Source organism: Megalobrama amblycephala, linkage group LG19 (assembly GCF_018812025.1).
Source record: "Megalobrama amblycephala isolate DHTTF-2021 linkage group LG19, ASM1881202v1, whole genome shotgun sequence".
Taxonomy (NCBI): domain Eukaryota; kingdom Metazoa; phylum Chordata; class Actinopteri; order Cypriniformes; family Xenocyprididae; genus Megalobrama; species Megalobrama amblycephala.
In genome coordinates, this window is record NC_063062.1 from 38,528,409 (window position 1) to 38,546,602 (window position 18,194).

General features: G+C 36.1%; 1 protein-coding gene across 2 annotated transcripts in view; it reads left to right on the forward strand.

Moving 5' to 3' along the window:
- The window catches only part of cngb1a (cyclic nucleotide gated channel subunit beta 1a), a 117,765-nt gene that overhangs the window by 6,528 nt on the left and 93,043 nt on the right, over positions 1 to 18,194 (forward strand). For both annotated transcript variants that reach the window (XM_048168665.1, XM_048168664.1), the window contains exon 2: positions 99 to 334. The gene's annotated coding sequence lies outside the window, so the exon portion shown is untranslated. The remainder of the gene's footprint in view (positions 1 to 98; positions 335 to 18,194) is intronic.

Below are 18,194 nucleotides of genomic sequence, written 5' to 3' on the forward strand. Positions count from 1 at the left end.
TATAGATTAAGTATAGATGATTGAATCCTTGTTTGCTTTGGTGTTGTCACTCCTCACAGTCCTTGTGTCACCCCATAAATAATTTTCCATCTGCATAGGTCATTTGTCACAACGAGCGAGACTGGTTGACATGGAGCATGCTAAATCTCGAACCTCCGGGAATCACCCGTTTGAAGAAAAGAGGAGAGTCTGCTGGCAAAAAGAAGACGAAAAAGAAGAAGAGCTTGTAATAAAATGAGAATCAACATTGGCTTGGCTTTTCGGAGATGGCAAGAACTGAGGGATTTTGAAAAGCAGCTTGGAGATGGCGTTTATTACTCAACAGATGAGTAAGGTATTTTATTGAACAGATAAATTGCCATTTGTAGCTCTCTAACAGTTCATTGTAAAGCATTATCTGTTGTCAAGGGTTATTTCATTATGGTTGTTGTAATGCTGGTGGAATTTATTTTCAAGGAAATACCATGTATATTAATGGGTGTCACTACAATAATGCCTTCAGCTAGTCAGCTTGAGATCCTTTCCATCTAAAATCTCTTAAGCAGTGAATGTTTTATGAACATTAGTATAACCATATTCATACACACAGTCAGATCAGAGCCGAATCACAACCAAAACAATGTAATTCTGCAAAATGCATTCAGGTTTTTTTTTTTTTTTTTTTACCTGTTGGATGGCTAAAAGTTACCTAGTATACCTTAAATGCATCTTAAATTTAAGAATGTTTAGATACAGTACACTGGAAAACAAGACCAGAAAATATTTTTTGCAGTGTGGCAATGCATTGGTTTTTAGACTGAACTGAAGTCACTCAGAATAATCAAATTATATTCAAATATAATAATGGTTCAAATATAATTCAGTCATTGGTTTGGTGCTAATTAAAACAAAAGTTTTAAACATTAAGAAATAAACGTTTTTGTGAACAGTCATCTTAATGGTATGGAAGCTTGTTTCCATCACTGAATAAAAATAAATTGTGAGTTAATTTATCTCACAATTCTAATTGCAACTTTTCATCTCACAATTCGGACTTTTTTCTCACAATAAAGTCAGAATTGTGAGTTATAAAATTATGAAAAAATTTTCTATCAGCTGCAAGATATAAACTCACAATTCTTATTTTCTATAAAGTTCAATTCTAAGGAAAAGAAGACTTTTTTTTCTCAGAATTGTGAGTTTATATCGCACAATTCTGACTTTATAACTTGCAGTCCTGACTTTATACTCGCAATTGCGTGTTATAAAATCAGAATTGTGAGATATAAACAATTCTGAGAAAAAGTCAGAATTGTGAGTTTATATCTAAACCAACATATGTTTCACATTATTTCAGGGAAAATAAAGCATCACTGCAACTTCTGAAAGTGAACAACCATGTTTTACTGTTGCATAAAACAAATTATATATTTTAACAAAATGTAAAAAAAAAAAAAAAAAAAATCACCAACACTTTGCTCCACTTGGTATAGTTATATCAACCTGCAAACAAACAGGTAAACAAAAACACTTGAAACAGAGTAGAGTAACTTCTTTGCTATTGTTTTCTTAACATGTCTTGCTGCTTAGTCACATTTCAGCATTCATACCAGCATCTTTGCTTGGTTTCAGAGATGTGCGCTGACATGTAACTACATTGCCTAAGGTGCTGAAATTCTTTCAAATGGTGTGCTAGTGGCAGGCACACAAAGATACTTTTGCTCCAGCTTGCTTAAAGGATTAGTTCACTTTCAAATTAAAATTTCCTGATAATTTACTCACCCCCATGTCATCCAAGATGTTCATGTCCTTCTTTCTTCAGTCGAAAAGAAATTACGGTTTTTAATGAAAACATTCCAGGATTTTTCTCCATATAGTGAACTTCAATGGCCTCCAAATTGTTGAAGGTCAAAATTAGTTTCATTGCAGCTTCAAAGCATCCTACATGAGCCCAGATGAGAAATAAGGGTCTTATCTAGAGAAACCATCACTCATTTTCTAAAAAATAAAAAAAATTATATACATTTTAACCATAAATGCTCATCTTAAACTAGCTCTCTTCTTCTTCTCTATTAGAATTCCAGCAGTGTAGACACTGCTAAGTGTATTACTGCCCTCCACAGGTCAAAGTTGGAACTAATTGTTATATACTTGCACTAGCATATTGTATATGACAATTTAGTTCAAACTTTGACCTGTGGAGGACAGTAATACACTTAGCAGCGTCTACTCTGCTGGAATTCAAAGAAGAAGAGAGCTAGTTCAAGATGAGCATTTATGGTTAAAATGTATACAATTTTTATTTTATTTTTTTTAGAAAATGAGCAATGGTTTCTCTAGATAAGACCCTTATTCCACGTCTAGGATCACTGTAAACTGTACAATTTTGACCTTCAACTGTTTGGGCTCCATTGAAGTCCACTATAAGGAGAAAAATCCTGGAATGTTTTCATCAAAAACCTTCATTTCTTTTCGACTGAAGAAAGAAAGACATGAACATCTTGGATGACATGGGGGTGAGTAAATTATCAGGGAATTTTAATTTGAAAGTGAACTAATCCAATAAATTGACCTTATGAATTCCCCACCATGCCAAAGGGTCCTCCTCACTATGGAGTTTGTGGATCAGAACGTAGCTGTTAAATTCTGCTTCAATGTTTGCTTGGTCAGGGGATTCAGATGGAGATACAGATGTAACTGAGGACTGTAAGAGGCTTTCTAAAGACTTCTTCATCTTCTTTGCACTTGTGGCTGTGGCACTTTGGCCCTGTCTCAGATGATGATGATAAGATGTCAACTGCAGCTTGTGTCTCCTAGAAAAGAAAGTTATGGAGGCACTCATGAGCTCAAATCATTCTTGCTATTTAAAATATTCTTACCTTCTGAATTGCCTTCATTTCTGATATTACCCTTTAATTAATTTCTGGCAGTTGTTCCTTACAAATGTAGCCTTTTTTGAACCTTGGGTCTATAAATGTGGCAATGTTCAGCAGAGTTTGGGTTGTGGGTATCAGCTCTGTGTCTTCATCTTCAGCAGCAAGTGTTTTGTCTTCAGTAAATGAAAAACTGGCAGGAGATAGGAAATGCTCACGTAGTCCTCCCCAGACAGAGCATCTGTAAACTCCTGAAGTGGCTTCAATGCCTTGTTTACAGATTCAAGGACTTCAGTGTCCTGCCAAGATGGAACCAGATGTCGTGTACTCCGATTTTCAGAGAGAATTTGTGACAGAGCCCTCTGCTGTTCCAGTATCTTTTCCATCATCTGCTGCTTAGTGCCCCATCGTGTTGGGCACTCTGTGATCAGACCATGTTCTGGCAGGTTAAGTTCTCTCTTTCTTCAGTGCTTCTTTTTTTCCAGCTATGGGAAAAATGTCCCACCAGACTTTTGCACATTCCTTTAGCTCGACTGATGCGTGTCACCTTTAACAGCATTTTCTGGATAAAGAAAAGAAAAATGTTTTAATTGTTTTAATTAACAAATGATGGTTTCATAAAATTAAAATTGTATTATAAATAAAAAATAATTTTCATAAAACTGTTAAATCTATACTTTAACTTATCTATAATGCTTTATTCATTTAAATAATATCAACACTAGAAGGAATGTGACAGAATATACAATAAAACATAACACGTTAAAATAACTAATTAAAACTACTGAAATAAAGACTTAAAAGTCATGGCCAACCATTTATGGTTCATCATATCTCATGTCTGTGGTAAAACACACTAGACATGCCTCACTCAAATTCCAATCTTCAAAATTCGCAGTCTCAGAGCTTTTTTTTCCCCACTGTGCTCACTGGGAAAATATGCCATCTGTTAGCACCGACTTCTCATTTTAAAATCTTGGTCAATAAAACGAACTGTTAAACTAATGTACGGCTCTGTTGTCCTACTGGACCAGACGTCTGTTGTACACGCAAAATGTTCGATATCTCTCAGTTCCAACATGACACGGTGCGAGTTTACTCGTACATTTTGCGGATAGCAGTGTGGGATAAATAGGACAAAGAGTGAATGTTGTACCGTTTGTCTGTGGTATGTATCAGGTGCACAAAACCTTGTTTCCCAACAGTGGCGATTGGAACCATATCCTTTGCCAGATAGTGTGTTATGGCCTCTGTTATCTCTCTATGATGGTGGGAGCTTGCAGGATATGGTGTTAGGCTTTCAAAGCTTGATGCTATGGATTGCTGCTTATTTTCGGGAACGAGGGTTGATTCCCCTGTGCTTGAAGATTTGTCTGCCGAGCATTGCTGATACAAATTGTTGTGCTTCGCTTTGAGGTGACTGAAAAGATTTGTAGTGCTTCCCCTTTGCGTTGCCACTCGATTTATATGTTTTACCTATAACTTCAGTCTGCATGTGGTAATCTCTTTTAAAACCAAAATACTGCCATATTTTTGAGAAGCTTCTTGGTTTTGGCACTAAATCGTCAGTAGCAGCTGCGGGTTCCTCAGACTGGTGCTTTTTATCAGATTAGCTTGCTATGAGAGCATTTCAGGTACTTTGCCCTATGTAATCACATCCTATATTTATTCACTGAGGGGGTGTATCAGAGCTCGAGTTGAAGATGCTTCATCGAGCCCCTCCTCAGTGGACAGCAAGCCAAATTAGCTAACCTAATACCCTAAAGATTATATGGGCAAACAAACTCGTTAAAAGCTTAGCTTACATGTTTCTACGTAGGAGTCTTAACTTAAGGGTGATTCAGGACCAATCTGAGAGCAACTGTGAGCGAGGAAAAGACAAAAACTTGTATCTTAGTGAGGAGGCGGGGCTGACCCCTTTGCTAGGTATGACACAGTCTTTTGAAGTCTGTGATTGGTTGGTTGTCCAAGAAGGGAAAAAAGAGCACTTTTAAGTAGGGTCTGTGTTATAAGCTTTCACTTTGAAAATACAAGTGTAATTTGCCGTAACAGTGTAGTTTTACCGTACTCTTTCTCACACTCACACACACACACACACACACACACACACACACACACATATATTTATATATATATATATATATATATATGTATGTACTTTATTTTTTTATTTATCATGCTGTTAATGTTGTGCTTAATGTATTTGACAGGAAATGAACAGCTACAAAATAAGAGGTTCTAAAAGTTCTGTAATTGTGTGATCACTTTGCTTATCGAAGGTTGTAACAGACCCATTGTTGCACTTTTCCAGTTGCCAAATATGTTAGTTAATGTAGTGATTACTTCTATTTCTGGCATTATGGCATTTCTGCACTGTGTCAGAGACGTTAGCGTGTCTCTAAAAAGATCTGTCACAAACATGATCCCTGCACAATCTAATGTGTAGTGTCTTATTAACTGACTGTGCAACACATTTCTTTCCTTTTTGACATCTCCTCGTTCATTTTCTCCTCTGCTAAACAAACTCTTAAGCCTCTAAAAAGTCCTCATCCATACTCCTAACAATTTTAGACCTTAAGACCTCTTTTAAGGGTTAAGATGCTTTCTGAATGACTTTTTTCTTTACTAGGATCTTTTCTTTCATTGTAAGAGGAAACACCCACCTTTCTAAGGATTTTCTTAGAATTTAAACCACCTTTTTTAGGTGGTTAAGCCACCTAAAAAAGAGAACTGATTGTTTTTATGTCAGTCAGATGACTAATTATAAATATAGCATAAACACATTCTTCAATGTTTTTTCTGCTCCTTGAATGTGTGTGTGGTTGTATATGCTTCCTCTCCAGAGGGACACGAGCACTACGTGTGCATTTCCATACACCCACCTGCTCTATGCGATCTGTTCTCACAGGCAAATTATTTAATTTGCTGTAGTTCAGCCCGAGGATCTATGTGACATTAGCCCTAAATGCATCCCACCGGCTGAGCGACCCCGTGTCATATTAGGAATATCATGTTCCCCGTACACATACGGTTTGCACAATACATGCTCTCATAATTCGAGCGTGAAATATCGCCATTTCACATGAATAATGCAACAGCGGCAAAATCAGTAATGTCGGCGGCTTTGTCCACTCTGCGTTCGGTGAACCGTAGCAGGCCCTGGGGAGACGCTCACCACCGCGGATATTATTTCACTCCATCTGCATTTGATTTACTCTGTGTTCCTGCGATAAATGGCGGTTATTGATGGCTGTAATCTTGAGTTATAGCGCAGAGGTCATTACAGATCATTTCACTGTGGTTTCATTCAGTCAATTAGACTACACTCTTCTGTGTGGGACTCTCTTATGAGAGGCATAACACCTTTTGCAGCTGAAAGATTTATTATACTTTAAGGGTAGAGAAGGAAAATTATTATTTGAATTATTTATCCAAAGCGTAAAAGATGGTTTCCTCTTCATATTTCTTAAGGCATGTGATAAAGATAGTAGACACAAAACAGAGACATAATTTATGCTATAAACTCTGACGATAGTAACTGTAAGATACTGTAGTAACAGCATGGCCCAAAACTATACCATGAATATGTCAACTGCTATATAATATTTCATTCTTCTGGCTTTTGTAGATTGAAGTAAGAATTCAAATATTATTGTACTGAAAAATGAAAGTAAGGAATAATTGAAGATGGGGCGTTTAATTATTGAAAGTTTCATGCGCACCCGCGGTGGTAATGAAACCACAATGAGAGGAAGGTGTGCATTACTTTTTCAATAATTCAACAATACAGAGTAAATTATTCCTTAAACCTCAGTTACCACATGTTTCTCCCATAGCAATATTTCAGGATTTTGTCCCTGAAATGTTCTTTTGAGTGGAACCACTTCCCAAGCTTGCCCAAGCCACCGTTACTAGTTTGAAATGCTCTTTGAAGTTCATTTGAAATTTTGCTCTGTTCCAATTTGCATACCATCCATCCTGAATCAGCTCATCCTGACCTGCATGAAAGTAATAATGAATTTAGCTTGATCCTAAACACTTACACACTAAACAATACACTGGTTCTATAGTAGGTCTCAATATGCAAATGTCCCAACACTGTCAACACACTCAAAAATATATAAACTTGTAGTGCATTCTATAAGTATGCACTATATAGTGCGTATGAAAATGGGGTATGAAAAGTATGAAAATGGAGAATGATTTTGAAACAAAATCAAAGTGTTATGGAACTGCAGTGCAGTCAACAAACATGAAACTACTTCATAGCCATGCTGTTAGAGAGAAAATGAATCAACACCGTATGAACATTTGTCAACCAATTATAATTCAGCAGTGCCTTTGTATAAAGCATCATTCTGATGATTTGCAGATTTGCATTTTGCTTTTTAGTCTAACTACAGATGTTCAGGACTCACTCTGTCTCAGAGAGCCTCATAAGAACTTCTAATATGTGCTTATTCTGAACCCATGCTGGCAAAATGATTTGCAATGAGCAAATTTTCAAAAATGAGTTATTGTTATTTTCACATTCTCTATTAAAAAACCCTTCAAAATGATGTATTATTTGTTGGAATCCAACAAAAGTCAGCAGTCAATTTTGAGAAAAATCGAGTTAAAATTTTCCGAAGGTTCCAAAAAAAAAATCACCTAACAACCATACCTTAAAATCCCTGGTAATACCACCAAATTTGGCACAAACCAAGTCAAAACTAGGGCTGCAACAAACGATTATTTTGATAATCGGTTAATCTATCGATTATTATAACGATTAATCGACTAATCATCGATTATTGCACTGATTAATCAGTAAGCTTTGTTCGATTATTCTACTTTAGCAATTAGTTCAAATATTGAGTTATACTGTACTTTAACTAGTAAATAAAACAAGGAAATCACTTCAGCTTTTAAAAGTGTATTTTTAATAATTTTCAAGCCAACTGAATAGACCAATATCCTTCAGGTTAAAAAAATATAATCTAATTATGTGGGGTTTTTTTGAAAAATGAAACAACAACATACATACACACACATATTATATATATATATATATCGAGTTTATGGTCACTGAATGGCTTTCCTGAGGTAAATGTTACATTTTGTGTGATATATTTGTTTGCAAGTTTTATTGACTTCTTTCTGCGGTTAAAACTCAGATTAAGTGATTACAATAGAGATGGATTCATTTCAGTAAGTTCAGTAAGTACTTTTTGATGTTCATTTATGTTTATTTCGCGCTGTAATAGAGAGGAATAGGTTCACATGCCGCTTGAACCGAGGTGTTACAGCGATCTGCCACACAACGTTAAACAGCGTCACAACCACAAGTATTGTTTGAATCCCGTAGTAATATTGACTGAATTTAAAAGCTTAGACAGTTTTATATCAAAAGTAACCTGATCTGTCGGTGCGTTGTCTGTGTCCTCTTTGCTCTGCGATGCATCTTTCACTTTGTGAGAAAATGAACGTGTGGCGTGAGAACAGTGAGTTTGAATGAGAGTTGGTGGCCCTGCATGACAGTATTCTGTAGTTATGCTAAACGTTATGTTTGTTATGTTTATGCTATGTTAATCTCCCACATTTAACGGGTTCGACTTCGTTTGCACTATGCTCTCCAAAGCGCTGACTTCTTTTATTGAATTGGATCCGGGAGGGCTGCATTACAGTATTGCGCTACAGCGCCCCACTGGTTACACCGCATTATTGCAGGCCCTTCAAATATGTCGTATGAGATCAAGAGACTATTCGACAACAAAAATATTTGTCGACAATTTTTTATTGTCGACGTTGTCGATAATGTCGACTAATCGTTTCAGCCCTAGTCAAAACCCATATCTATAGTAAAATATATATTCAACTTTTTTCCATGATTCCACAATTGTTTATAACATTAATGAAAGACAGACTACATATTAAGACCTACTGTACCAAACGGATCTAATGTAATGTTACACATCAGATGTTTTCCACCAAGATAATGTTTGCATGAATACTTACCAAGACAGATTTTTTTTAAATACCGTAATTCTGTGTATATGTATATCTGGATCACACGCTGTCTGAGGCGTCTTTGTGCACGCGCTTCAGATCTGTCAGTCAGCGCGAGGAAGATCATTTTGTTAACATCAGCATGAGTTTGAAAATCACATTTCATCAGTTCAGACTCATGCCATCGAGAATTCGCTATGAATATTCACAAAGTTGGAATGCTGTGCTTTAAAACTATACCAAACTTGAGCTGAGGGAAGGGCCAGTCGTCCAGAAGCGAGCAGAGAAAAATGGTCAAAGGAAAGGTACTCCTCTCAGAAAACGTACAAATAAAGATACTTTTAGATGTTTAATTGCTATTAGGAGCATTGGGATCGGTAGATGAGGGCTTAATTAACTAATTTTTGTGAAAACTTCAATTTCGTCCAAAATTGACATTTTTTTACTTGTTTTGCCTGTAGCTCGAAATTAGCCTGTGCGCATAGCACAGGTCACATATGATGTGAAATGATTTTCTAGACCAGTGGTTCCCAACCACGTTCCTGGAGGCCCCCCAACAATGCACATTTTGTATCTCTCCTTTGTCTGGCACACCCATTTCAGGTCTTGGAGTCTCTACTAATGAGCCGATGATCTGAATCAGGAGAGTTTGATTAAGGAGACATGGAAAACATGCAGTGTTGGGGGCCTCCAGTAATGTGATTGGGAACCCCTGCTCTAGACTACTAGTCTACTTAGGACAATATCTAACCAACACAGATGTTCGTCCAAAGTAAAACACTGAACATCTGCTGATACTTGTTTGACAAATTGCTAGTCATGCTTGCCACAGATGCTTCATGTATTCTGTTTGTAAATCTGTTTTATTTTGACAGGACTATGTTGTTCTTAATTTCTCCACTGTTAATGAATATTTTTGGATGCAAAAGAAAGTCCCAGAGAACTTGAACTTGCTTGCTTATTCCACAGAATGTGCTGTTTGCACCGAATTGTAACCCAACAGTTGTGATTTTAAAATGTCTTTGGAAAGTTCATCCTTTTGTTAGGCTTTTTTCTAAAGCAGCATCAAATCAGATGATTTATTACTTGTAGTTCTACTGAACTTATTTATCTTTGACTTGTCTTTTGGTTTGCAGTATATTGGCAAGGCTAACAGACAGCTCCATAGCTGGATTAATGGACATCGAAGTTCCATTAGCCGTGGTGACCTCAAACTCCTCGTGGCAAGGCCCTTTCGGTTTGTAGCATCAATACAGTAGCCCTTTCCTGTGGATACTCTAATATAAAAATACAAAAGCTGTTAGAGTGTGAGAATAGATAGATTCACAGTTCTGGGGAAAACAAACCCTCTTGCTGTTTTGCAGGTCTGATCTGCATTACAGGAGGCATTTGGTAGAGGTTAAGGTTGCCAAATAGTCATTAAATCCAAGGGTTCACAAATTTTTCCCACCCTACCCTGTGTTTATTTATTATTCACATGCTGTGTTCAGTAAAGACATGAAAATATGTAATTGTGTACTGTTTATTTAGGTAGAATGGGTGTCTTAGACTTAACTGAATTTCAGATCAGATCAAATTTGAGGATCAGTTTTAGAGGAAATCTTATCTCTGATCAGTATCTTGAGGAGTGGTTTCTTTAAATGTCATATTTTATCGCCAGCTGTGTTCCTGCTGGATGGCTCAAGCAGTTTCTCTTCTATTTTCTTCAGCGGTTCTGCCAACCTGCTTAATTTAATGTAACTTCCCATATTCCTTCATAATAAGGAACACAGCCGTGTTAACGGCCTGTGAACAGCTCGTGCTAAGCTTCAATGACAGCATCATTAACAGGGAGGTGGTGATGATCTTCTGTTGCACATCAGAACACCTCTCCTTCTTATCTCTCTATCTCTCTGTGCTATTACATTTCTTGATGTTGATATGATACTGTGAAATAATTACATTGAAAATAAAGAAGACTCCTTTCATAAGAGATGTGCATGTATTGAGATGGAGTGCATTTGTGACTCTGTCTATAATACGTGGAGAATCAAAGGCAATTGCTCTGCTGGCACCTCCTTTGTGCTTTTAAGAGCTCCACAAGAAAATGATCACTGGCAAAATCTACTTATAATATATTGATTTTTTAATAAGTAATATAAATAATAAAATACAAACAATAAATATATTTAAATATTTGTGATATACACAGATGAGCCAAAACATTATGACCACCTGCCTAATATGCTTTTGGTCCTATGCATGCTGCCAAAACAGCACCGACCTGCCAAGGCATGGACTTTATAAGACCCCTGAAGGTGTCCTGTGGTATCTGGCAGTAGATCCTTTAAGACCTGTGGGTTGTGAGGTGAAGCCGCCGTGGATTGAACTTGTTGGTCCAGCACATCCCATTGATGCTCAATTGGATTGAGATTTGGGGAACTTGGAGGCCAGGGCAACACCTTGAACTCTTCATAATCTTCTTCAAACCTTCTTGAACACTGTGTGCGGTTAGGCATGGTGCATTATTCTGCTGAAAGAGACCACTTCCACCAGGGAACACCATTGTCATGAAGGGGTGTTGGATTTAGTGTGCAACAGATCCTGAGTCTCATTGACAAATATCTTATACATGGAGCAGCCTACGCGTGATTGCGATTTCGAATTTCGAGTAAAAAGCAAGTGCGCATTCAAAAAAAATAAAAACATTTCAGTACCCCACATATTGATAGCGGCTGATGCTAGCAATTTATAGGCCTATATACAAAGAGTACACAAGATTGCGAACTTGAAAGCGAAAGTGAAAAGTGAGCCCTCAGAATGGTGTAGTTATGGCCTCTACCAGCAGGGGCTAAAAGTCAAGCATCCAGGCTTTGATGCGATTTTGCTGCATGCATTTTTGCTTTCAGTATGGACAGAAAAATAGCTTGATTGTTGAATCTTATTGCGTTGGGCCTGGATTGTAGCCTATAATGCATTTACTTTACATACATCTTTCATAATTTTCCACCACTGATTCAAAAATACGTCTCTGCATAGATAAAGCTGTATGTTGTAGTAAACTACACTTTATTTTAGTATATTAAATGTATGATTGATAAAAGCTTATGATAACATGCAATGTAATTTGTTACCTGACAACAGAGTAAATTGTTTCCACTGTAGTTTTGTTGGGGCTTTGGAGAGTGTTTTCCTGCATAAGAGATTATCAAATGACAGTATCAAATAGATGGAAGGATGTTTTACAGGAAGTGTCTATATACATGCATTTTTGTGCATGAAGATGGCCTTTCAGTATTTGAAAAAAAAAAAAGTGTAACATTCTTCATTCTGTTATTGTCTCTGAAAAAAAGAAAATCGAGCAGACATAAATATCTCTTACCCACCTTGCTAATGTCTGTCTATTGTGGTTTCACATACACCATCATATTTTAAAATTCTCACCACTTCATTAAAAAACTGAAAACTACAGTTTTCTTTTTTGTATTATAATCTGATTAAGGAACATGTTGGCCCCTTAGATGTTTAAGCCAATTGTTTTTTTTTAAATGCAACTTAAAAACAACAACACCAAAACATAAAATTAAGTCCAAAATGAAATCGTCCAGTTGAACTGCATTTTCCATAAACAGGTTGAGAATTGGAGTACTTACTAACATTACTATATGGTTAAGGTTTGGTTTGTGGTTATTTGCTTGTAATTATGCATACATTACTGGTATTACTATAGTAGGAATTTGTGACTTTGCTTACCACGACTATTCGTACGCCTTTAAAAATAATAATACAAATTAAAAAAAAAAAAGTCCCTCTTACAAGAGCACAAAACCCCTTAACCTTACAGTATGCAGCCCAGTGACCAATGTGACATAATTTCCTTCATCCAAAATGCCATTAAACATGCAGTTGATAATATCTTTGACATCCTGTTTAATGGTGGCCATAAAATATAATACCAATTACAGCAATTCTATCAGCAGGGGTAATAATAATAGTAATAACTACTATCGATCCAGTGGTTTTGAGGGCTAATATTGCTGTTGCCCCATTAACTGCTGGCACAGTCACGGCTTCGGCTCAGAGCACATGAGAATTAAATGTTAATTTTTATTGATGAAAAAATGTCAGCAGGAGGCAGAAACTCTCTGCTTGGAATGAGACATTCACAGGATGCACTGGGGCATTGATAATCCATTCAGGCCTGCCAATGTGGCGGGAGATTAAAATCACATCTGGATTAGATGACTTTTTGTTGCGTTATGTGTGTGGCTGCCTCATTTCAAATGGAAATAAGCGTAAACAAGTCTTAAGCCCAGACACAGCTCTGATCCAAAAGCTATTGAGCTGCCCCGCTGTCTACTGACTACATAGACAGCTGCCTTCTAAGACAACTGAAATGGAACTTTGTAAGTGATTGATTTGGAACACTCTACATGCAGCAGCTCTGTGAGGCATATAAATAGCACTACTTGTGTGAAACGTGCAGGAGACTTGATTGATTTACAATTGATTTAAATTGAATTTGGTGTCAGTATGTTATTTTAATAAGCACAAAAACAGTACGTATGAATATGTTTTTACTATAGTAAACTAATAGCAACAGTACTGAATGAATTGTATGTTTGTTCGCCATCCATGTTCAGTGCTTCCCACAGGTTTGAAATATACTTGCGGTGGTAGCCGGGCGAAAAATCCTCCTATTTCCCATGGCACAAAAATGGTCTACTACATGTGACAAACAAATAATGTGTGATTTTTAACAGTATTTTTATTTATTGAAATTAATTTTAAGTACATATTACATTTAATTACATACTAATATTATGCATTATTATGCATTGTAAATTATGCGAAATTACAGCATTTAAATGGTTCACCTTTTCCTATGTTCTCCTTGCTGTCATGTAGTGTCTCTCTCAGTGAATGGGATACAGATTTACTAGTAAAATTTATAAAATGAATAATATATGTGTCAAATAATGTTCTTAGTGTTTTCTTCCTGTGGGCGAGACTACAATAATTTACTATGAATTAAATGGAAATCAAATTAAATGCAATTTATTGTGTAACCAAAATACCAATAATGCCCAAAAGAAAAAGAAAAATCTTAGCGTGTGACTTTTAATTATAAACAAGCCCGAAATACACCGGGACTCTTATTTTGAAATGTCTGTACTATTGCTGGCTGATCCTTCAGATTCTTACAATCGTCTAAAACATTTTATATAAAGGCCATAAAGTAGACATTGTAATAATTCATCAACTTGAGTTCATTAGTAATCGCTTGGCATAAATGTGTGCTTTTCATTGATTGAGAATCACTTTGAAGCAGTCTGAAGCGCTGTTGCGTGAGCTTGTAGAATGTGCAACAGCGCCCCCTTGTGACTTTGCAAAATGCAGCGCCCGTTTGAATGTTAGTGGGAGTAAACAGCTCTGACGCACACATAACGAGCAGGTACGAAACGACTAGTTAATCGATCGCGGATGGTTTCATAATCTTGCGCGGATATAAAAGTATAAGAGGATAAAAATAATAAAAGCAAAAATGTGTCTCCGAATATACTTGGGCGGCCGTTATTATACGTGGGCGGCCCGCCCAAGTAAAGTCTATGTGTGGGAAGCACTGCATGTTTTTCAGCTCATCTGCATTATGGGATTCCCTTGTGAAAAATAAGTACACTGTACATTCTAAAAAATGCTGTGTTAAAGGGGACCTATTATGCCCCATTTTGAAAAATAAGTGTCTGATGTCCCCAGAGTGTGTATGTGAAATTTTAGCTCAAAATACCCCACAGATAATTTTTTTATAGCATGTTAAAATTGCCACTCTTTGGGGTTGAGCAAAAACGCACCATTTCAGTGTGTCCCCTTTAAAAGCAAATGAGCTGCTGCGCTCTGCCTAAGAGGGCGGAGCTTCAAGAGCTGATTCTCCGGTGTCAGGAGTCAGTCAGGACACACTATAATGTCAGAAACTGCGAATACATGCTGCATGGAGATAGAAAAGTGTATAGTTTAGTTCAATTACAGTTATAACTTATATTGTATTCTTCCACTATATTAGTACAAGCCTGTTGTACTGGACCCCATCCGAATGATGGCCAAAACTTTACAGATGAGTTTTATGATGTTCATTGTACTTCACACAAAAGATGAAGCATCCGTTTTCACTCTAGAAAATCTCTGTAAGAGCTTAAAGGTGCCCTAGAATTGAAATGAATTGAATTTACCTCTGCATAGTTAAATAATTAGAGCTTCTGTACATTCAGAATCAAATGTAAACATCCAAATAAATACTGTACTTACAAGATCAGATAGGCTGCATGACGAACACATTGTAAAGATCCATTTTGAGGGTTATATTAGCTGTGTGAACTTTGTTTATGCAATGTATTAAAGTTGCGAGCTTGGGGGCGCGAGCATTTGAAGGGGACGCAGGCTGAATCGGCGCATTTATAATTATGCCCCAAATTAGGCAGTTAAAAAACTGAATTAAAAAAAAAATGGGGTATTTTAAGCTGAAATTTCACAGACACATTCAGGGGACACTTTAGACTTATATTACATCTTGTGAAAAAGCGTTCTATGGCACCTTTAATAAAACAGTGCAAGTGTGCATTAAAATATTATCCATAAAATCTCTCTCTCCCTTACATTATCATCAACATACACAGCGAATTACACAGAAACACTCGTTACAACTAACAGTAAACAAATATATAAAAACCTTATGCCTTTTCGGGTGGTGCTTAATAAACTGGTAAACTTTATATCCATAAATCAACTCCGATGAACTGTAATAAAGTGCTCTCACCTTCGTTACTGCCATATCCAGTATCACTGGATCACGAACAGTTTACTGATCTATCCTTAAGTAACAAATTTTTATCTCAACCTCTGTTTTGTATTGTCCCTTTGTATTGACATTCGTTCACAAGGCAGTCCAGTGTGAAATGATTTGCGCAGACATAAACAAATTTCGGTAGAGTTGAGGGAGCATTTTAGCAGTTTAGATTTCGGGAGTAAATGAAGAGAGCTATGTGGATTAATCCATCCAGCTACAGAACACCTAAACCGCTTGGGAGACGTTCTCATCAGTGCAGCAATGGCGGACTGTGTACAACTCACTGTGAACTCGCTCAGGGCGGTTCTGTGTTAAAACAACAGTGTCTGTCAACATTTGTGGCCGGGGCCTGTGGCTAATGTGACATCATACTGCCAGGGATCTGGAAAAGGCTTGTTCTGAGACACTGCTTATGATTTATGGGGATTAAAAAAAAAGGAGTGGTTGGATTTTTTTAAACCCAAAATATGTTGAAAATTAACATTTATTAATGTTTAATAAATTTACACTTATTAATAAGTTTAATGAATAATACTTAAACAATATACATTTATTAAATTGCTTATTAATAAATGTTCACCTTTTGATTATTATTGTTGCCTCTAGTAATTATGTGTCTGATTTTTAATTTCCAACCTATTTTGGGTTCATTTTAAGCCAGCCATAGTAATTTTTAAACAATAGTTGAGTTAAATGAAACTGCTTAGCACGTTGGGCAAACATTTAACCCAATCGCTGGGTTTGTCCATTTTCAACCCAACTAGGGTTGTTTTTAACCCAGAATTTTTTGGAGTGTAGCACACTTTGAAAAAATAGTACTTATTATGGAAATTATATACTTTAAATGAATATACTTAAGTGCCAACTAAATAATGTTTTCGGACATATGTCATGATCCCATATTATTTACTGTCAAATGAAAATGTATTATAGTTTATATTAAATGGAATTAGTTAACCTACTAAATAGGACTGAAGTACATCTTTTTATATTTTTGTCTTTGAAATATGGTTAATGTGTGCTGCCAAATGTACACAAATGTGCATTTATGGTAAAGTAAAATATACTTTAAAGGTGCCCTCGAATGCTTTTTCACAAGATGTAATATAAGTCTAAGGTGTCTCCTGAATGTGTCTGTAAAGTTTCAGCTAAAAATACCCCATAGATTTTTTTAAATTAATTTTTTTAACTGCCTATTTTGGGGCATCATTAACTATGCACTGATTTTTTCAGCCACCGCCCCTTTAAATCGCGTGCTTCCTGCCACACGAGCTCTCGACTATATTACAGCGCATTTACAAAGTTCACACAGCTAATATAACCCTCAAATGGATCTTTACAAGATGTTCGTCATGCATGCTGTGTGCATACATCGAATCATGTGAGTAAAGTATTTATTTTGATGTTCACATTTGATTCTCTATGAGTTTGAGGCTATATGCTCTGTGGCTAAACCTAACATTACACACTGTTGGAGAGATTTATAAAGAATGAAGTTGTGTTTATGAATTATACAGACTGCAAGTGTTTAAAAATGAAAATAGTGACGGCTCTCTTGTCTCCGTGAATACAGTAAGAAACGATGGTAACTTTAACCACATTTAACAGTACATTAGCAACATGCTAACGACACATTTAGAAAGACAATTTACAAATATCACTAAAAATATCATGCTATCATGGATCATGTCAGTTATTATTGCTCCATCTGCCATTTTTCGCCGTTGTTCTTGGTTGCTTACCTTGTCTGTGCACAGATCCAGATGTTAATACTGCCTTTCCTTGTCTAATGCTCGAACATGGGCTGGCATATATGCAAATATTGGGGGCGTACACCCCGACTGTTACGTAACAGTCTGTGTTATGTTGAGATCTGCGTGTTTTCCGGAAGTCTTTTAAACAAATGAGATTTACATAAGAAAGAGGAAGCAATGGGGTTTGAAACTCAATGTATGTCTTTTCCATGTACTGAACTCTTGTTATTCAACTATGCCAAGATAAATTCAATTTTTCATTCGAGGGCACCTTTAATGTCATTTCTATCAAAATCTGTATGTTGTGCATTTAAAAATATTTGTAATTGCATTTTGTAATGAAGTTGCAATTTAGTACATTTAAAATATATTAACTTTAAGTGTAATATCAAATAACACACTGCAGTAAAAAATTATAATCAATTACCTTACACCTTACATTACAAAGAAGTATGCTTATTTTGATGCTTTAGTGTGTTGGCTAACATACTAAAGCATCAAAATTAGCGTACTTCTTTGTAGCATGACAAAAGATTATTAAAACAGTTATTTGACATGTACTTTAAAGTAAAACTTTTAATTTGACATTAAAAAGTGCACTTTTTAAAAGTGTACTTAAGTGTGTTAAGAAATAGTCTTCAATGTTTACACTTATTTTGTTAATATTGTGTTATCTGCAAATACGATATTTTAAAAATATAATATAATGCACATTCAGTACAATTAAGCACACTTCTTTTTCACAAGTGAAGGATACATGCAATGTCGCTTTTGAATTTG